At 45.2% G+C, this 22,091-nt stretch overlaps 1 protein-coding gene across 1 annotated transcript in view; it reads right to left on the reverse strand.

Annotated features, from left to right (window-relative positions):
* Positions 1-8,306: 8,306 nt before the first annotated feature.
* Positions 8,307-22,091, reverse strand: part of MIPOL1 (mirror-image polydactyly 1) — a 205,431-nt gene continuing 191,646 nt past the window's right edge. Inside the window, exons 16-21 of the mRNA XM_084521480.1 lie at positions 15,667-15,752; positions 14,994-15,107; positions 13,834-14,375; positions 9,576-9,861; positions 9,403-9,476; positions 8,307-8,853 (exon numbers count right to left, since the gene is read on the reverse strand). The gene's annotated coding sequence lies outside the window, so the exon portion shown is untranslated. The remainder of the gene's footprint in view (positions 8,854-9,402; positions 9,477-9,575; positions 9,862-13,833; positions 14,376-14,993; positions 15,108-15,666; positions 15,753-22,091) is intronic.

Raw genomic sequence — 22,091 nt, forward strand, 5'->3', positions numbered from 1 at the left:
TTTTGCCAGAACCTCTGGGCTCAGCCCCTTTGCCCGCTGCCTTTTGTGAGCCACCCAACAATACCAAATTCCCCGAAGCCAGGGGCAGCTCCAGGTAGCTCAGCACCAAGTTCAGGCAGGTGGATGCTATTTAAAGTCCCACTTTTTCTGCCAAAAGGAGCTTCGTGCGAAATCAAGGCAGGACGAAGCCCGTTTTCAGCAGGACTTCGCTTGTCTCCCACAGACCAGCCTATAGAGAATATGCCACTTCGGAGCGGAGACATTGATTTAATGCCTTGGGCTTGTACACAGAAAATATCAATCGACCGCCAGCGATAAGGCAGCAGGTCTCACATATCAGCTGAGGAGCACAGACCGTGTGTAATGGAAATATTCGGGGCGTGGGCAGTAAAAGGGTTTAAGCGGACCAACGCGGCTCCAAACCTCTCAGAGATAAGGAGTGGAGCCTGTCACGGATACAGCGTGTGCCCCGCCGCCACCCAGGCCATATTCTTTCCTTTTCTTGGTGCGGGTACATGGTGGCCGAGGCGGGCAGTGGCTCCCTGACACAGCAGGGATGCGGGTCGTCGCAAAAAGCATGTTGGAAGTCAACAGGGGGAAGAAACGTCCCCTGCTTTCTGCCCAGCTCCAACCTGCCCGGCCTTAATCCCGTGCTCACGAATACCCCGGTGCAAAACAAGGGTGGAAGTGGGCTCCATGGAAAAGGAGAATACCCCCCCCCCGCCCCGTAATGTTCAGAGGGGAGCTTACGAGCATCTCCTTCCAGTCGGACTGGTGGCTCCGCCCGGGGGGAAACAGCCAGGGGGGGCGGTTTTTTTTTTTTTTTTTTCTGCCTTGCCAGAACTCAGCCCCAGGCCACCGGCAAAGCGGGGAGCCGGCGGGCTGCAGCCTCCGGCCGCCGCCGCAATTTATAGGGGAACTTCGCCTTTTCCTGCCCGGCAATTATCTCCAACCGGCCACGTGCGAGGGAGCGAAAATGGCTCATTTAGCGTCATTAAAGCCAAGCGGGGAGCCGGTCAGGGCGGCGGGGGATTTCTCCGTGAAGACACTGGAAGATCTGGGGCGCCGATGGAGCCCCCGGCCTGGGGCAGGGGCCGGCAGCGCCGGGGGGGAGGGCGGCGGGAGGGGGCCCCGGCCCCGGGCACCTCCGCACGGCCCCTGCTCTCCGCAGGTGGGGAGAGTCAAGGGGATGAAAACAGCCCCCGGCACCCAAAATCGGGAAGGGAAGTTCATTTTAGGGGTCTGGATGGACAAGCCCGGCAGCTACATCGACAAACGATGGCAGGGTGTGTGGTTAGTGGAAGGAATTGATTTAAAATTTGCGGGACGGGAAGAGGAGGAAAAATATTTCCCGAGCAGTTTTTCCTCCAGAAACTAAGTCAATAAAAAGCAGGTCGTAAAAGAACGGCGCAAGAAAACACTCCAGCCTTTGGCGTAGCTTCAGATGTTGTTTCGAGTTGTGGAGTAGATACTGAATACTTGAATGGTACTGGTCCGTCAGCACAAACCAGAAATAAAGGAATTCCCTTGCTGTAACTCCAACTAGAGCAATTGGCTTTCTTTTAATTTTACAGCAATATTGTAGATAAAACGCTTGAGTGAGATAATAACGCACCTTGTATTATTTCTTCTCCGCTGTGATAAAACGGGATCTAGGCGTACGTGTGTGCCTAGACGTGTTTAATCGCTTTGAAAAAAATGTTTTAAAACAGACACTTAATAAATATACACTTCTCATGTGCATTCAGGGTGATGATTTTAATTCGTGAAGAAGCAAATTATCCTCGCATAAACATGGGATGAAAAGTTCTCTCGGGAGGTGTATAGATGCATATATTGTATATATTAACATATATATAATTAATATGTATTTGTTTCCAGGGGAGACAAGTGGAAATACACACAAAACACAATGACCAGGCGAAAATCACATCACAATAGTGCACAGAGAGTGACTGAGGTAAGGAATGTAGACGTAAGTTCTCGCAACACTCCCACGCTGCAATATTGGGTTAGGAAATTCATGATAATGGTTAATAGATAAAATAAAAATGCAATTAGTTTGATTATTTAAATGTCAAGAGCTGCATTGTAAAAAGGGTCACTTTTTCTCTTAAAGCAAATCAGGGTTTCTTGGCTACCAGCAAATGCAGAGTAATAGCTAAAAAAATAATAATAGAATGTGCATTTTCTGCGATTTACAGGTCTTTTCAGCGGGAGAAAAAAAAGTAGGGAAGAGTGGAAAATGGGATGTGATAGGAAGAAAACCTGCCTTTGTTCTCTCTGGTTGTTTTCTACTAATTATTCTGCCCATTGTGACAAAGTAGCAGTTAAGGATAGATTAGTGTAAATAACCTCGCATTTCACTCCCGAACCGCGCAACTTTCTGGCCCAAGCCGTGCCATGGTGTTTGTGTTTCTCCCCTTCACCTCAAACAGAAACTCATTGAGATTTCAGATCTTTGAACTTTGGACAGATCAAACTGCCAGCGCTCACCTTTGTCTCCACTCATCAGGATTTAAAACAGATGTAGCCTCATGACGGGATCCATTTGGGTCTAAGAGGGAAAAATAAACGCAGTCTCCTCTCTTCCCCCCACCCCAAAACTCCTACATTTAGCTGAATTCATTGAAACGATCATTTCCCGGAATGGCCCCTCTGCTGCGGGAGTACTGCTCGGATGGGTTTTGCCCAGCCGGGTTGTTTTAGGGGAAGTTCCTCGTCGGTTTCCGTTGTTATTTTGTCACTCCTGATTTATTATTGGCAATCTAATTTTCCTATCAAAGGCTCCTACACCTGCTCGTTATTCCAAGAGAGAGCTACCGGGAGAATGGGGAATTTATTATTATTATTATTATTATTATTATTATTATTATTATTATTATTATTATTATTATTATTATTATTATTATTATTATTATTATTGCTCTGGATGCTTCTTGGACCCCCCCACGGCGGGGACAGCTCCAGGGCGCCGCGGGGGCGGCACCGGGGCGGGCGGCAGGGGGCCCGGGCCCGGTGGGCTCCGGAGCCTTGTCGGGCGGGGACAGCCCGACACATGCCCACCTGTGGTCCAACCCATCGTGGGGCTGCGACCCCCGTCCTTCGCCTTCACCCGGTGCCGGGGGGGGAGGGGGAGAACGGGGGCTTCTGGAGGGTTGGCATCCCCGGCCGGGCACGCTTCAGGAGGCTGCATTTCAGCTTGCGGACACCTCTCGGCAGCAAAAGGGTGCCGGGGTCGTCCATGGGGAAGACCATCCTGATCAACCGGGGCGGGGGCACTCAGGGTGCCGGGTGCCGTCGAGGCTCGGGAGGCTGCGGGGGGAGCCCACGCTCCGCAGGGGGCTCTTCCTGCATCCCCAGCCCCAGCCGGGGCTGGGATCCTCCGCACAGAGCCGGGGCTGGTCCGCTGGCAGCAGCCATCCCCACGGCAAACACCGCCTTTGTACCCTCTGCTTCTAAGTGCTCCCCGGTGAATCATCTACATTTGCGATCTACTGCGCAGCAGCTGAAATATATTTTCCCCTTTATTCTTTTTTTTTTTTTTTTTTTTTTTTTTTTTTTTTTTTTTTCCCTCGAGCCTGCCCGGCAGGTTGCTAACACACATTTCCTCCGGTTATGACCGGCGGAAAATGTAAACATGTTGGTGACCAGGAGGTGGGCCTCATTTTGAAACCCGGGATCTCTCCATAGTGACTCTCAGTAATGACCTCTTTAGCATAATAAAGCCCCCGGGGCGGGGAATCTTTGAACCGCGGGGCAGGAGATTGGAATAAGAGCATGTCTGAACTTATTCAAATGTATGCAACAAGTTTTCCAGTTCTGAGATTATCTGATGTGACCAACATATGTTTTCCCTCTGCCTTTTTTCCTTGGCTGGCTGTTTTATCTAAGGAATACTTTACAGACTTCAGGTATGTTATGAAGTTGTTCAAAAAGGCAAGGGAGAAGAAACAGAGCAACAAAACCGAGTCTCGACTCCACGTTTAGCAGAAACAAATAAATACAAATAAGAGAAAGATTCCTGCTTGGGAATAGGGGATGTCCTCACCTCCAGACACACTCGCAGCATCGAGCCCCGGCAGTATGGCCGGGGGCTGGCAGCGGAGGGAAGCCCCCTGCCCGTCCCAGACCCCCCGAGTCCCTTCCCGGCCGGGAGCCGTGCAGCATCTCCTCGAGTCTCCCTTAAGAACACCCCCATGGGGGCATCGGGGTTCGGAGGAAGGGGGAGGAAGGAGCCGCTAGCCGGTGCACAGCTCCCCCCACCCCGCCCCCCGGGCAATTGTTCCCTTGAGCCCCTATTAATGCGGGACATATGTTATCCACAGGCAGTAGGCAGCGGTAAGGCTTCGCCATCTAACTTGTTGCTCAACTTACGAGGCGGTTCTCATCTTCTCATCAAAAGCCGCCGGTCTTTCTTCAGCCGTATGGACAAAAATGTGAACAACAATGCCCGCCTCCCTTCACTTCAAAAGCTGCCATCGCGGAGGCTACCCAGAGAATTTTCTCTCTGCCTTTCATTCCCGGTTTGAAAAAAGGCACTACAGGGCCAAGGCGCTCCTAATACTCTTTGATGGGGATTGAATTCATTATCTCCAATAACACAATTGTGCTTGGCCAACGAAAAGAGCAAAGTAATACTCATCTAGAATTAGAGAGCGGGGCTCAGAAGAAAGGGAGCGGGAGGGTGAGGGGGGTGGGGGCATTTCAAAGGGAAAGGGGGGGGGATGAGAAAACACCTATATCGAAAATCGGCTTGGAAGGAGGGGGTCCCCAGCAGTTTAAATTACAGAAGTGTATTAAGTGGTGCATTGTACGGATCAAGGCACGTTGGTGGTCCGACTGCGCATTCCTCCCTCGGTTGGCCGAGTGGACACCGGCCGGCTTAGAGGTGCCTGACATTTCCCTCGCCGGGCCGGCTGAGCCCCGCTGGCCGCCCCCGTCCGGCTCTACCTGCCCTGCCTCGGCCCCGAGCCTATCCCCGTGCCGGCGGGGCAGAGGGAGGGCTGCCGGGGGGGTCCCCGCCTGGGGCCGCCGGCCCTCGGCGGTCCCTGCCTGCTCGCAGGCACCGGAGGGACGCTCGGTAGGGCTCGGGGAGGGGGCTCCAGCCCCAAACACGCCCCGGCACGGCTTAGGGCAACGGGCAGGCCAGCAAAGCCCGGCGGGGGTCGGCGCCCCTGGGGCTCATCCCGGGCTACCGCCGGCCCCTGTCTCGTCGGGGGAGGGCAAGTGATGGCCGAGTGAATGAATGAATGAATGAATGAAGGAACGAGCGAGTGAATGAATGAACGGAGCGAATGAATGAAGAAGGCGCATGTAAATAAATAAATAATCGGAATAGAAAACCCACCCGATTGAAAAAAACGCTGTGTTAATATGAGAGATTAAAATATTTGCCTGTTTGGCTTCCAGCGTAAATGTTTTCTATCGGATGTTAACCAAACAGGCTAATTTTCAAAGCCAAGCAAAACACTCCAAGGAGTGCTTAAAGGGGGGCGGGCGGCTGCGGGGCCTTGTGCGTGTCACACGCGGGCGCGGGCAGTGAGATGGGCTCGAGGTGCGACCTCCGCCCCTCGCATCTCTCTGCACGCCGGCGACACGCAGCCTTTCCACCGAGGAACCCATTCGCCTTTCCAAACTTCCCAGTGATTGCTGCGCGTCCCCCAAAGGGGACGAAGCCAATACCCATCGGCTTCGGTGGGAATCTTGCCCGAGTGAAGGACACTTGGCCAAAGGGGGAGAAAGAAGGAGAGAGAGATCATCCCTTCCATCCCCGTGGGGATTTCCTCATGTGCAATAATGCTGACCCTGTCGCCTTTCCTTTCACAAGACAAAGCTGACCTTGACAGGACTGGTTTATGTGGATCCACACTCCTCCTTTTAAACACTCCCTGGGCAGGGGGTAGATTTTTTCCTTTTTTTTTTTTTTTTTTTTTTTTTTTTCCTAATGAGTGTGGACCGAGATTGCACTGACCTCAGCAGAGTCCGAGGTTCAAGGATATCAGGATATTTCCCACCTCATGAAGTGCTTTGGGGTTTTATTTTTATTTGAGGTTCATGTGCGTTTATTTGTTTAAGAAATTTTTAAAAAAGAAAAATCGGGAATAATGTGGATATTCCCAGGGAAAACGGTAGCAAAATGCCTTGTTTTCTCCAGAACTAGGAGCAAACCTCACTTTCTTTCTACTGAGGTCTATTTAGACAAAGCATACACGCTAACTGGCTAACTAAGCATTTTACTGTTTGTAGTTTACTTCCCTGTGCATAATGACTCCTCCAAAGTATAGATTAAATGACCACATACTTCAAGAATTACCTTTTACAAGTCATTTTACCTTAACGATCAATGCGCCATTTATGCTTTTACACAATAGACTTTAATTGTTACAAGGGAGCTCTTTGGTCTACGAGAAATAATTTGTTTTGTGCTGTAGCACAAACAGGGGATTAGGAGTTCAGGTAAGGAATAAGCAGCAGCTACAACTTAATTCCTAGGCAACAAAGATCCTGCTTTCACGCCAGACTTCTTTCTAGTAAAAAGCAGGACAGTGCACCATCTCCAGCTCGCTGGACCAGTCAGACATTAGGTAGCCTGCATTTCTTCTGTTTTACATCAGTTCAGGGCTTCCCGCCCTTCATCCCTCCCAGGGCCAAAAGTTGCATGTAATACTATGCAGCACTAAACAAAAATAAACAGAAGAGACTCGCCAAATTAAACACAATTCCCTCTTTTTTCTTTTTTCTTTTCTTTTTTCTTTTTTTTTTTTTTTTTTTTCCTTCCAAATTCCACGATTTAACACATAGGTTGAAGTAAGGTCTGTGGATTTATGTTTTACCAATCACGGCTGTATTTTCCATGAAACAGATGCAGAGGCGATTGGATTTAAAATATCGTAAATATCACTTTCATTTGGATTGATCGCTATTTTTTTTTCCCTTGCAATCTATCAGGCATAGAAAATGGAAATAGCAGCCACGTTTAGGACGGAGCCCCCTTCCCTGTGGTGCTGGCGGAGCATTACGGAGCATCATCAATCCGTGGGACGGCAGAGGGGGCTGCGAGGGGAACCCCCTTCCCTCCCCCCCCCCCCCTTATTTCTGAGCTTTTGCGGGAATTTCGGAGGAGGGGAAGCCACGGGAAACTTTTCCCCTTTGGAAACAAGCCCAGCGAGGTGCGGACCCCAAACTCCGATCCGCGGGCTTCAGCCCGCCATGAAACAACGGCGGCGGGCGCCTGTCAAATTTGGCCTCAAGTCCAGGGCCCTGGGGGGTCCCGAGGGTCCCCACGGCCGCCCTGGGAAGGGGTAGCAGCGGGGGTGGCCCCGGCGAAAAGGGGAAACCCTTTCTGCCTCATCCCTATTGGCGCCCTTTGGCAATAGCGAAGGTGAGACTGGCTGGGATCGTGCTCTCCCAGGCTGAAGAAGCGAGCAAACGCCCAAGCGCAGAAAGTCAGGGACATGCAGGTTGATGCAGGGAAACCCTTTTTGTGTGTCTGTGCGAGTGCAAGCCGTTTGGGAACCCAGATGGGTGGCAGAGACAGCCGAGAGAGAGCCGGCTGCTGCATGGGAGCAGTGTCCGACTGCTCCTTCTCCCACCGAAACCGTCCTTTATCCGCTCCTGCTTTCCACACGAAGCCAGCTGAGATCCGAACACCCCCAGGCAAAGCGAAGAGCTGCTTCGGAATGCTGAGGGGCGGCTACGGGCTCTAGCTCCGCTGCTGCCCCGGCCGCAGGGCCGAGGATCCGGTGGGCAGCTCCCCAGGCACCGACCGCGGCTTTTTCCCGCTGCAGAGCGTGTTGCAACCCATGTGTTACCGGAATGTAATAAGTAAATAAGACCTAATTAAATAAGAGCAATTCCGAGTGCCTCTAGGAGGTGCACAGCACTTGGCAGGATGGGACGGCGAGAGCCCGGCAACATTTTTTTAACGCTGGTTTTGATGGTTAAAGCTCAGAAAAAGTGTACAGTCTCATCTGGATGCCATGAAGATACATTTCTTGCACTAAAAATGAGCAAGGGAAATGATGTTTTTCACATATTGTCTGATAATGACGGCTCTTCACACAGTAGTTCTGGACTTTTTAGCAAATGTTTCATCTGAGAGACCGGGGCTTTCAGTCTGCCCTACTGGCAGATTTTACAACACCTTTATGTCTCAGGTAACACTCAAGTCTTTAATATGCATTAATATGCTTTCTAAGGCATAATTGCGTTCCCACTATAAATATTGCCGCCATTCTAGAAATACAGGAATAGAATTAAAAACCTCAGTATTAATCAAGAAAGACATTCATGGAAATGAGTCATTGCTTTTCAAATTCTTTATTTCGGAGGAAGCAAGGTCACTGTACTCAACCAGGTGGATTCTTTACGCCAGGGCAGTCTAAGAACCATCACTGTATACATCTGGGATCGAATACTTCTCAACAGCCTGATACTCCGGGCTGCAGCAAACACAGAGCACGTGTCGATGCGGTGGAGAAGTGCAACAGTCCTCCTCCCACGGCGGTGCCCACGCTATTAGGAGGGGACACAATAGAAGAAGGAAAACCAAAGAGAAACCATTATACTTAAAATGAATGAAAAGGAAAAAAAAAAAAAATCTCGTTGTCATTTTTTCTCCTGTAAGTGTCAATAACACCTTTCAATACTGAGTGGCAAACCACAGCTAAAACCCTCTGAAAACAGTCAGTGCACAGACACACTAAGACACAGAGCTCTTTAATTTACGGAAGTCGCAGGCTCAAGCTCTCCTCATCTGCAAGGACCTGTGCTCCATAGGCTTTGCGGTTTGGCACATGCATCACGCCTGAGCCAGCATGAACACAGCAGGAGACGTGAAAAATCAGAGATCTAGGTGGAAGAAAAAAAAAAGTGTATACAAAATAATACAATAACACCAGTTTAAATTACAAAATGTTTTCTGGGTTGCTAAACATCAGGGCACCTCGCGGGAGGAAGGAAAGCACTTTACGGGGTGCTTTTGAGGAAGAAGGTACAGGAACAGGGCTGTGGGGCGGGGGGGTGCGCTCTGGGGCTCCCCGGGATTCCCCCCCCCATCCCCCCTTCTCTCCCTCCTCCTTCCTGCAGGGGCGCACCAGCCCGGGGGCAGGCTGCCACGGGCGGCGGGGGCACTGGGGGTGCCGGGGATGTGGCACAACTTGCCAACCTACCGCTGTTCTGTAGTCCTGCCCACCCCCTACGCCCTTCTTGCTCCTTAAAGCCAGGGCTGAGCCCCCCCGCCCCGACAGCCCCGGCTGCTGAGTCAGCGCAGGGCAGCGGCCGGAGGGATTTCCTCCTCCTCCTCCTCCTCCCGCCAGTCAAGCCGCTCCAGAGGCTCTGCTTTTCCCCGGAGACCCCCGCACTTGGGAGCTGCAGCTGCCCGGGGGTGTACCTCGGTACCTCCCAGCCTGCCCGTACGATCTGGGCATTCGTTTCTTTTAGCACAAGTAACCGTTCTTCGCATCAGCAGTGTTCTTAAAACAAACAAACAAGAATTAAAAAATAAATAAATCTGGCTTCGATACACTCCAGTGCCCCCGCCCCCCCCCGTAGTAACCGCGAGATGAAGGCACCTCCACGCCAAGGGGTTTGCAGCGTGTGTGAAAATGCCAGCCCCGTCGAGGGTGGATGTGAAATCTGATCTTGCCTCGGGTTCAACCGAGAGACCGAAATGATTCATGCTTAACCGTGTCTCCTTGATATTTCTTAGTGGTTTTTTTTTTTTTTTTTTTTTTTTTTCCTTCTTCCTCCCTCCCGTCTCCCGGTGCATGCTCCTTCTGAGGGGTCCTTCAAACACTCGAGGAGAGTAGGAACAATGCTATATGCAGTATTTCCTTGAAGGGTTTTATTGCAGTCCACCTGAAACAAAAACAAACAGCATTTCGCAAAATTTCTCTTTGAAAGAAAAGCAGCCGGTGGTTGTTAAAAGAGGGGAGGATACACTGCAAGTTATTTGTGCATTTAATAGCATCCTCTCTTTCCTTGTGAGCTGCACAAAATTTGGTCTTTATTTCGAGCACCTATCATGAGTGTCTGATTCCTGCCTTCAGTTTTAAGATGTTTGCTCCCCAGGTGATGGACATTTTATTTCATTTTATTTTTGCTGGCAGGGTGACACCACCCACTGCCCTCCACCAGGTGTGTGCCACGTCTGCCTGCAGGTGAAGGGGGACAGTGCTTAGCTAAAAGGGCAACATAAGGCTCACATAAACCCTTGAGAAGTGGTAAGAGTGGAGCACGAGGGATGTGGGGGTGGGAATAATGAGCAACAAGTGCCTGGAGGAAGCAGGATGTGGAAGGGAGGGATATAAAGCAGAAGGTGAGCAGAGGCAGGTGGGCCAAGCGGTTACCAGTCAGGAGAAATTGAGGGAGGCTGGGAGCATGAGAGGGCTGCAGGGAGCAGATGGCTGATGGAAGCCAGGGGACAGCATAAAGGTGGACCACACCTGGAGCAGCTGTCTGCCTGTTCTAGGAAGCAAAAAGTAATGGGAAGGCAATACACTGGCTGTTCCCCCCATCCAGACAACAGGAGACATGCAGTGGAAGTCCGCCTCTGAACAGCAAACAAGGAAGCTTGCTGTTTTATGTGTGTGTTTAAAGGTGAATTTTGACCCTGAGCTGACGTCATGCAAATGAAGGGTTGGCTGCTTCTCTCTAAAGGAGGAAAAAAAAACAACACAAGGAATTGGGTTAAAACCGAGAGTTACTAATGGTTAAAATCCCCTGCTTCGGGGTGTAGGGAGAGGCTGGCTTAGGGCTTATGAAGCCACTGTCCCCTTTGCCAGCAGCCAGGGCTAAGAGGGCTGCTTGCTCACCCTGCTCCTCACTAGGCCCTTTCTAAGCCAGTCCCTGTTACTGCACTGCACAGTCTAAGGGCTAGCAAGATAGGATCGCTAGGTGTTTCTTGCTATTGTAGTGTCACCCTGTCTCCAAGCTGGTTTTAAAGCATGTAAGAGCATGTGGAGCCTACTACTGCAAAAGTTACAAAGCTATAAGCAATAGAGACGCAGGTTAGATAAGGGGCTGGCTGGGTGGAGCTGGTGAACAATGCACGAAAGTGCTTTTCTTTCACCGATCTTGGTTCAAATTAAGGTTAAATTCCAAGGGGAGTGTATTTTTTTTTCTCTCTCTCTCTCCAACTCTCTCTCTCTCTCCAGGAAGAGATTTTAAAGGGCATCATTTTCAGTTAAAAAAAAAAAATCACAAAGAAAGATACATGTTAATACAAATGTAGCATTCCACAGAGCGGAGCTCAGAGCAGTGGTGTCGCACCCACAACTTTTATTCAGCTGAGGCAAGATCAGTAGTTTCAGCACCTGGCAGGAGTAGGGTTGATCCTGCTGTCAAGAAACAGCTATAGAAAAGCAGGACTTATACAAGCCACAGGGTCTATACAGAAAAAATGCTGATATACAGGAGTGGGAGACGGGATTATGAAAATAATACACGGAGTTCAAGTAATTTTTACTAAAATGACAATGTTCTTACTTTTTATGGCATGAAAATCTTAAGGCAAATTAAAATCTTATCTATGCATACATATAACAGAAGGAAATGGAATATGACTTTGCTATTAAATCTACAACTTTAGGTGGTGTCTTGAAAGGAAAGAGCAACAAGGCTTCCACCTGGCCCTCTGAGACCTGTTTTTGTTGAAGAAAAACAAAACAAAACAAAAACTTGGATCAGCTTCTTCACAAAGGAAACTTCATGCAATTTGTTTTGCAACCTGTCCATCGCTAATTTTCTGCTTTAGCATTGATGTTCCAGGGCACTGTAAGGAAGCGTGATGCATTCTGCGTCCTTCTACAGTCTGAAAAGAGAAATGCAGTTTCTCTTGTGATAAGAGCTCCCCAAAGAGCAGGGGCAAAGGTGTCACACATTTAATACTGGCTTTTCTTTGGTATGACAAGAGCTCTTGAAAAAATCAAAGGGGAAATCTGTGATCTTGATTCCCTGATGCAGTAAAAGTTTGCTGCAGGGGGGTTCTTGGCTTTCAGAGGAGCCCCCAGGGCCCCTGCTCTCACACTGCTCCAAGCAGAGGGGTGCAGCCAGCTCTTCCATGCTCAGAGCCATTTGTCAGCCCTGGGACTGCTTTTGTCTGCTAAGAAATATGAGACCTTTAAATGTGTCACATGCCACCATGTGCTACCATCCCTCCCCTCAATAATAAGACTTATTGGCCACATGTGCAGTACATACCATAGAAACAAACGCTTTTCTGAGCTTTCTTTCTTTTTCCTGATCAAAATCAAATATTATACCCACATCACTAAAATGAGTGTTCTTAGTATTGACCTTCAGTAGCTTTTTGTTACCACAAGAAGGCTGCAGCATAGACTGAAGAAGTGAATACTTCATGTATCTTACATGGCTTTGCAGCCCTCAGGGTAGCAGTGTCAGGTGTATTTCAATCAACATGTTAATGTTCCTAGCAATACTTTGGTCAAAAATTCTTGCCTCTCTGTGCTAGTCATCTAGATAACTTTTCTTTCAATTGCTGCAGAGCACACAGCTCTGATATCATTGCTTATACAAACAGTATTCATTTAGGGTCTGTCAGTGGCATAAGTGATGTTAGTACCATCCACTACTGATCGACCTGAAAGCTCAGTTACCACCCAGTGGCTGGATACCCCTCTGGTTGTAAGGGAGTACTGCTGTCAACTATGGCAAAACTCAAGTGAATTCAAGGTATGGCCTCATATTTTGTGAAGGGCCTGCCTGGGACAGTGAGTTCTCCGTGCTAGCATTCAGCTCTGCAGTTCTGTTCCCATGACACCCCTGAGACCTCCTCTCTCCTAACCATCAGCAGGGACATGTTTCTCCCTCCCTTTCATGGTCAGTGCAGAATCACCGTGCCAATGAGTGGCTGTCATCCCTCACTGCCAGCCCTGCCTGCCTCTGGGAGCAGCTCCCTGTCATGCTGGTGCCACCAGCAGCTTTGCCCCCTGCCCATCAGACCTGCCCCCAACACCACTTCTTTCTATTTGCATTCCACTAACCTCCTCTATCCAGCCACTATTCTTGCCATCCTTTGACTTAGCTCAAGTTACAGTGTAATTAAAATCACCATGGAACACAACTAAACCAACAAGATTGACTGCACAATCACATTTTTTTTTTCTCCTCTGTAGCAGCCTTACTAGACATCTTCCTCGCTTCAGCTTTTGTGACTTTCAGATGGCTATGACAGGCAGCTATTTCTTTCCATTACTGGGACCATTCATGCTCCAGCAATAAAAATAAAGGATACAGGAATCAGCATTCATGAAGCAGAGCTTACTAAAATGAGACTTCCACATCTATGTTATCATCTTTTGTTCAGCTTACTCTTGCATTATTGTTTTGTACCTTGGATCAGTTTCGGTCTGGTCTCTCTCACATCCTGAAAATGTTGAAGGAAGAATGAACCACAAATACATGTCTCTGAATGGCTCTCTAGCTCTGCTTTTATTCTTGCTCAGGTTGTTCCTTCTCATTGTAGTGCTCTCTTTCCATCCTCTCTCAGAAGTTTTTTTTTTTTTTTCTCACTTAGGTGCCAACTTCTTACTCCTGCTTTATTTCAACCCCCTCTTTTTCTCCTTTCCCATGTTCTTGTCCTTTCCTTTGTAATCACTCTCCCCTCTTCCTTTATTCTGCTCATCCTTCAGTCCCTGAAATACTTTCTTCTCTTTTTTTCCTCCCTCTTTATCTTCCTCCAACTTTACTTTTATTGAGGTAATTTATTTTGACTCCAGATACAATCTACTGTCTGAAACGAAGGCAAGTTCCTTTAACACCATGGAGACAAGGTCATGCAACTTACTTGAGGATGCAGAGCACACTTACAGCATGGGAGACTGCATCACTGGGTGGACATGCTGGGTATCCCACCAAGCACGAGGTCCTGGGTGGTGCTGTGCCTTAGCAAATGAGCATGGTCCTTGGGATCAGGAGAAGTACAGGGAGAGATCAGATTCATACAGAGCATGTCTGAGACCAGGAAAGCAGTGGTGTCCAATTCAAGTATCCCTACACACAAGAATCAGAAAGGATTCCAGAATGCCTTCTTGTCTGAGCAATATCTGGTAGGTGATGTCAGATGCTCCCCTTGTTCAGTTTATCCAGCAAAAGACTAATGGTAATCTATTAATGGTCTCCAGTTGTCAAAACAGGGGAGGATTTGGGAGAGTAAATCGCTCTTTAACTCCACAGGAAAAAGAAGAGTAATGAGACTTTCTGGTCTGGAGATGACAGAAGAGAAAGACAGTCTAGAAAACAAGTTCAATAACAGCAGTGGGTTCTCCATGCTCTATAGTCGGGGATCTGTAATACCCCTCATGTGTGCAGTTCCATGTGAAGGCCTGGGACCAGCTTTAAGGGAAGCCACTCTGTAACAGACCAAGGGGTGATGGAATTAATGACAGCTTGGTTAGCATCCAGCTTTACCAGGGTGAGTTCAACAGAAAAGCAACAGTATATTAAGGAGGAGAAGGAGCTTGCCATGGGTTTTTTACCTGTTGAGCCACACTATCAGTGTTTTCCACCTTTACAAAAAGCAATAGCTGTTCAAGCCAAGGCAATCTTTTTCTTTGGGCTGAACTATACCATGTGAACATCTTATAATCGCTATAAACTGACCTGTTAGCTAGCTAGACACATGTTGTATATGAATCACTTAGGTAGAAGAGTAACTAAATAGGAACCAAAGACATAATTTACAGGTTTGGCAAGTGGGGGGTGGGGGTGGGGTGGAAGGCGGGAACAGGACATGCCTATGACAGGTGGTGGTATATCTCCCACACATCCTGGGTCAAGAGGGTAATATGTGGTTCAGCCTGCCAGACCTTGGCTCACTTTACTACTAGTGGAGAGCAATAGTTATAACAGCCAGTTAGGCACCTGCAGCAGGTGGTTTGAGAAGAGCCCTAGGAAGATAAAATGCCAAGAGCAGTGAAAAAAAAAAAAAAGAAATCAGACATTTAATGAGATAACAGATAGCAGCTCACCTGATAACAAATGGTTGGCTCCACAGGAAATGAGTCTGTGCAAGGGTGGTGAGGTTCTGTATGAAACTCTTTGTGACATGCAATATTAGTCATTCACAGATCAAATCTCAATGACTGGAAATTTACAAGAATAATGCTATTACTGAAAATCAGGGAAGATAGCTACAACAGGCAGTTGTGGCTTAGCTATATAGGAATGTTGAGAACGGTCCTGTGGGGTTTCACAAAAATACACTGATGAAAGCATATTTTCTTTAGGCACAGGCAGTTCAGATTTATAAGAGTCTTACTCTAGTGGCTGTTAGAGCTCTTGGGAAATAAAGTTATCACGAGCAGACAAGCAAAATATGGAGGGAGCAGGGCATTTAGCTGCTTGAAAAGCAATTGAGCTGAGTTTCTCCATTATGTGATCAAAGCAGAGCAAAACTGTGAAGCTTTCTGGCCTCTACTCCAGTCATGTGATGGCAGCCACTACTGTATTCAGATGTTTGATGCTGTATTTCTGCAGATGAGAGCCCTCCCTCTCCCTCTCTACAGATATCCCTGCACACTGGCAGCACAATCCTTAGTCAAGTCTCTGCTTAACACAGAGAACAGCCTGAGTTTACACATCTTTGTTCTCCTGCACTTCAAGCTATCAGGAGGGGAGCAAACTCACCCAAAAGTACCATACCTGCATGCAGCTAGTCCCATATCCGATGCCTTTGGGTCAGGATGGAGAACTACTCTTTTGGACAGAAGAAGCTGTGGCTTTGCAAGCTGTGGCTTTGCAAGACAGAGAGTGTAACTGTTAGAAATGTTGTGAAGAAGAGCTCTGAATGGCCAGAGGTGGCATTTCACATGCACATGAGCCACAGTAAGATTTTGACATCTGGACACACAATGCCCACACCAGTAGAGATGTTAAGAAAACCTTCAGTCTAGTTCAGTCAATTCCAATCAGGTCCAGTGTGAAGACATTCAATACGCAATCAAATATATATTTAGCCATTTATTTTACCAACTGATGGGAGAAAGTATAATAATAATAACAATAACAATAATAATAACAATTATATAATAATAAATTTTATTATATAAATTCAATAATAAATTAAATTTATAATAAATAATAAATATATTATTTTATTAGTTATTAATAAATTAATTAATAATAAATAAATATATATTTTTTTAAACAGGTGCCGAGATTTCTTGATGAAAACCTTAAAAGAGCTCAATATTTATTATTTTGTTATGATTACTTTTATGTCATATTTATACCAAAACGGCCTTAGTTGATAGGACAACTGCCATTTCTATTACTCAACCTGTGAGAAGCAAAGGGGACACTGCCAATTGTACATATTGGTTATACAGTGACCAAAACAGCTAAACGTTAATTAGGAACGTTGTCTTATTCACAATTTAGAACCAAGGTAGCTTGTCCTATCAAACAAGAATATAGTGGAAAAAAAAATGAACAAAACCAAATTTTAACAAATTTTCTAGCCTTATGCTCTCACATCAACTTTAGCCTTAGTGAGACACCTGCTTTCAAAGATTTTAAAAGCTGTGCTGTGCTTTGACTTCCACTTCTTTGGTTATGCAAAGCAAAGTATTTCTGTCACTCAGTGGCAATCATTATGTTTTTAATCTGAAGCAGACTAAGCTTCCACATTTTTTTTTCCCCAAAAATTCCTTTCTGCTGTTCTGCTCAAACTGTAATTTCTATCTTTCACTTTCCCTTTTTGCTGCTTTAGCACCAATAGGGCAGTCCTGGTGTCCTGATTTGTGCCTTCCTTGTCTGACAGGAAGAAGAATCCAAGCTGAAGCTATGGTTTACTTACATCATTCTCAGTTTGCTGACTGGATCATACATTGAGAATTCATAACTCTAGGTCCAAAATGCATGATGTGGTATTTTGGAGCCCCACATGTCCTATGAGATGGATATGGAACCCTACATTTTTGAACTGTGTGCGAGGCTAATGTCCTCTCTAGTAAGAGTACAGTTAAGTGGTAGATTAGTTCTGCCATACTGGAGGTCATAGCTTGAAGCGTTTAATTTGTGCACCTCCATTTTAAAACAAGTTTATATAACAAATGCCATAGCAGATCACATTCCAAGTCTTTATCTATTCTTGCACCTCTCTTTCTTGCTTAACTGTACCACTGATGTTTGGTAACCTTAATTTGTAATATTGATGTTCTTCCTGCATTGGTAGAGTGCTAGAGGTGAGAAATATTTTTTTTCTCTACATAAAGTGGAAGAAACATAGCTGATAATTTTATAAAGTATATTAGGGCAGTAAATGGGAGTGGTAAGAGTGCTATGAGCATGTGTTGATGGAGACTTCCTACTGTTTGTTATTCTATTTCTAGTCTAGTATAGTTCTACAGAGGCTGCATCTGAGTTAAATATGTTCTCTGAATAATCTAAATATCCAAGTGAAGAGAGTAGTTAACTTTTTGAAACTGACTTTCAAGTGGAGATATTTGAAATCTTGCCTAGATTTCCACTTAGACACCAGTATCCTCATTTCTCGTAGACTGTAAGCGGTTTACCTATTTGATCACAAAGAACTCGTGAAATAGCGGCACAATAGTGAAAGCCAAACACAAATGAACAAAGGTCCCAAGGCTTCAAACAATGAATTAGAGTAGTGTCAAAGTACTTTTCTACTTTTGCATCTCGAGCTTTTTCCCTTCCCTTCCCTTCCCTTCCCTTCCCTTCCCTTCCCTTCCCTTCCCTTCCCTTCCCTTCCCTTCCCTTCCCTTCCCTTCCCTTCCCTTCCCTTCCCTTCCCTTCCCTTCCCTTCCCTTCCCTTCCCTTCCCTTCCCTTCCCTTCCCTTCCCTTCCCTTCCCTTCCCTTCCCTTCCCTTCCCTTCCCTTCCCTTCCCTTCCCTTCCCTTCCCTTCCCTTCCCTTCCCTTCCATTTTGTCAAAAATATACCATATTTTCCATCCTTTGAATTCTTTGGGAAAGCATTAAATTTGTCAATTTTATGTGAAATGCTGTGTGCACATTCATGTATGAGTGTTAATTGCTGTAAATTCATGTAACATATTCTGCAAGGTTTATCAGGTGTGACCAATTCTACCAGGTATGTTGCTGCTTTACCATATGATAATGGATCTTCTTCTATCACATTCAGAAGCTGTTCAAATACCTAGGAGCTCCTGTGAATGTGGCACTATTTGGACCTTTGGCCCAAGGTAACCATGGAAGAAACATGCCAAATGCCTCCTGATGACAGCTTCTCAGAAAGGGGTGTGACCCTTTGCAGTCGGCTGTTGACTGGGCAACACACCAAAGCATGTGCACAATTGTAGTGGTGTGCTCCAGTATTTGTTGATCTGGTGGGATTTAAACAAAATGTACTGGTTTCAATTTATACATTCTCACTTTTTTAAGTTTCAGTACGAGTTCCAGGTCAAAACCTATGGGAAAAATCAAAGGTGGCAATTATTTTTAAAATAAAAAAATTAGACTAAACATTGCAACCTCCCCTACCCTCTTCTGCCAAGAGAAGGAAAGACAGAAAATAAAAACAACTCCAGGCAAAAGATAGCTTTTCTTTTTCCTTGAGCTATTCTATTTTATCAGTTCAACCTGTTTTCTCTGTTGTCTGGGTCTGCACCCAACATCGGGGCTAGTACTTATCACAGCACACAGAATGACTAAATATAAGGCACTGCAGGATTTGGCCAATATCCCTGTATTTGATTAATTTTACAAACAAGTCCAAAGCTCTAAATGCTGAAAACACTTCAGTGGACTTGCATTTCTGATGTTTAGTTGAGCTGAGTTACCAAGTAAATATTACCTTAATTATTAAGTTAATAGCAATATTTTACAATTAACTAAAAACCAAAATAAAACACCCCAAAATTCAACTTCTTTTGCAAAGACTATTTTAATAAAGGGATTATAAAATACAAAAGAGAGAGACAGGTAACCTGAGATGCAATTTTGGAATGCAAACTTTTCGTTCAAATGTGCAAGCTCGAACTTAACAAATGTTTAAAATATTTGAGTTTTTCAAATGGTGCCAAAATAAACCATGTCTTTTCTTAAGACTACATATTTAGCTAGGCACTGGCAATGTAAATCTTTCAACCATTTCAAGTATTTGTTTAAAAGCCTCCCAGAACACGTGTGCTCCCAACAAAACTGAAGAATGAAATGTTTAGACCACTGAAGCGCAGTGGTCTTAGATTATAAGTCACAGCTGACTTATAATCAACCTAATATGAGAACACCACTTTGTTTTTTTGGACTCATGAATGCATTTTATTTACAAATGCATGAGAAGAACAGAGAAAGTCCAGCTCCACAGACCTGATGTGAAATTTTACAATGATAAGAGTCAGTATATGTAACACTGAGATCACAGCAAGACTTGAATCAGAGAAACTGCCAGTCAGAGATTTAAATGTGCCTCACATTTAATTCTTGTATGTGAGAAAAATCTTTGGGGTACAAATTAAAAAGAAGATAAAATAACCCTAACAGCCTTCATCTGGAATTACTCTAAATGAATAGAATAAAGGCACAGAGAAATCCTGACATTTAGATAGCAAGTTCATTTGTGTATATGGATTAAGGATGTTACAACTCTTGATCACCTGATAAGAATATTTATAAAGCCATTTAATTTGAAAATTAAGGTGAATATTTATAAAGCGTCCTGTGATTTGGAATAAATAGATAAATACATGTTCAAGTGACAACATATTGACTTTACTTAACTATTTCAATATGATGGCTTATTTATAAAAGCTGTTTTAATATTCCCTTACATTAATGATTAACTAATGAATCTTTCTTGTGAATATATTTAAAGAGGAATCAAACTGACTTCATCTACAGGATTCTGCTAACAAGACTGAGCTGGCTCTGAACTTTTCAAATATCAGTAGTTTTCCCAACACTAGTACAGAAAACCATGCTACTAGATTTGGGTTGTGGGCTGAATGAAAAACAGTACTAAACGACTAAAGGTCCACAGTTCTTTTCTGTTAAAGTTGATTTGTCACAATATTGTTAATTAGTGTGGGCTTAGGGAAGGCTTACTATGAATATAATTACAGTGCCGAAAAGCATTAATAACGCTCTTATCCCGAGCCAACATGATGCTATTTACATATTTTACCCTGGCATATAACAGAAATGGCTCCCAATGCAAGCGCACTGCAGGATCATCAAGAGAAACACAAAATCTCACAAGGGATGGATGTTTCTGAACATCTCAGTGCTCTTCAAAACAGCAGAGACACTAATTTGACCAGTAATTACAACTGCCATAAGCATTGCCTATGGTGAACCACCTTTCATCATGAACTCTGCTGTTCCATCGGGAGGCAAATGAATTGCTACTCCTGTTAGTTAATCTGATGCAATCTCATCCTCTCGTAAATTAGGACAGAAGTGACTATTGCATGTCTGCTATATGGGGCAGGCGCTTTCTTCGCCTTCAGAGCACTGCACAGACATCAATCACTTCTCAATGAATAAACTGTAAGATAAAAGCCAATTACCCCATGTTATCATTATTGCCTATTTCTACATGACAGATCAGAGTTCCTGCCCACATTATACTGAAAGGAAGAACTCAGACTGAGTTCATCAGGGCCAGAAATTCACCTGAAGGCACTAAAGGCTGGGCCTCCATTACTGGGGCTGTGTGACCTTCATCGTTCCCTCCTGTGGGCGAAGAAGCGAAAGTGTTTTGACATTAACAGCACAGATGTGTTTGAAAGCTCCCCCAAGGTGCCTATGTACCTCTTGAGGGCTTGCATACCTTTTACAACTGTCACTAAGGGATTTGCTGAAGACCACACACCAGGTTGTTAGTAAGGAGGAGGTAGTGCCCAACTGTTTCTGAATTTTCACCTCTCAGCACAGTGAATTTCCAAAGGTCCTTTCCAAACAAGACAAACTTTTCTAGATGATTTTTAAAAATCAATACCTATTTTAATTATGATTCAAAGTCCTTTATCTACAGGACGATTAAAAAAAAAAAAACTTACTAAAAAGTTAATTAAATTTCAGGCTACTTGCTACAAGATATAAGACAGGGTCAGGAAGCATTTTTTCATCTTAGGTACAATATTTTAAAAGGAAAAATTTGAAACAAAATTATTTTCTAAATGTAGAGAATCAAGTATTATGTAGATGTATTAGACTGCTTTAGCCTGGCTGATGCTACTTTCCTAAACAAAGCCAGCTGACACAAGAGGAGGGAGGTCAAACAGTCTTGCTGTATGGAGCCTGCACTCACAAGACAATTCATTCAGAGGAGGAAGGACTTAGGGGAAGGTGAGGAATTCTGATACACCCGTGGGAGGAGGAACTTAGCACATTCATGCATGGAAAACAAGCCCTGATTAAGTAAACTTGCATTTCCAAAATAGCAAACAAGCTTCCTCATCAAAGCTGACAAACGAGTAAGATGAAAGATCTTTATATGGGAAAATATGTAGTTAAAAGTTAGATTAAAACAATAGTTAAGAATAAATATATCATTTTCACAGTGAAGGGAAGCTACTTTGCTGTTCTCCAGGGATCTTTGCCAGACCCCACGCTGTTCAACCTAAGAAATCACCTTGAAAAGGGGGGTAATTTGGGAACAGTGATATTTGCTGATTGTACTACTGCAGCAGTAAAGATGAGCCGTGAGAAGAGATGGAATAGGAAATAGTGAAAATCAATCAGGGAATGCACATTAAAACATCAGGTGCCATGGGTACCCATCATGTGAAGTTGTGTGTTCAGAGAATGGTTCGGACTTTGTACAACCTATGATGAACTCTGAGCTGAATATTGTAACTGAAGATCTAAAGTAATTACTTGTATTATAAAAGTACTAATTCAAAAGACACAAGCTGTCATAAATCAAATCATTGTGGTTTAACCCAGCAGGCAGCTCAGCACCACACAGCTACTTGCTCACTCTCCCCAGGTGGGATGGGGAAGAGAATCAGAAAGGTAGAAGTGTGAGAACTCATGGGATGAGATAAAGACAGTTCACTAGGTAAAGCAAAAGCCCTGTTCGCAATGCTAAAAATTATTACAAATGGCTTGGAGAATGAAAAAGAAAGCATAATCATGAG

Source organism: Aythya ferina (assembly GCF_964211825.1).
Source record: "Aythya ferina genome assembly, chromosome: 5".
Lineage (NCBI taxonomy): Eukaryota > Metazoa > Chordata > Aves > Anseriformes > Anatidae > Aythya > Aythya ferina.